Below are 235 nucleotides of genomic sequence, written 5' to 3'. Positions count from 1 at the left end.
ACACTACAGCTACATGCTGGTCTGAGCATCACCTGATGATGATGATGATGATGATGATGATGGTGGTGATGATGATGATGGTGATGATGACGACTTACTTGAAAAAGTTCTTCAATAAAGTTGAAGACCAGACAAAAACAAACTGTTGATTTTCTCATTTCACTGACGCTGACATCATGGTCTGAACAGTGATGTCAGCACAGGAGATCTGGTCCACCCACTGGTCCACCCACTG

Source organism: Cynoglossus semilaevis, chromosome 17, assembly GCF_000523025.1.
Source record: "Cynoglossus semilaevis isolate Cse_v1.0 chromosome 17, Cse_v1.0, whole genome shotgun sequence".
Lineage (NCBI taxonomy): Eukaryota > Metazoa > Chordata > Actinopteri > Pleuronectiformes > Cynoglossidae > Cynoglossus > Cynoglossus semilaevis.
This window is presented reverse-complemented; position numbering follows the sequence as displayed.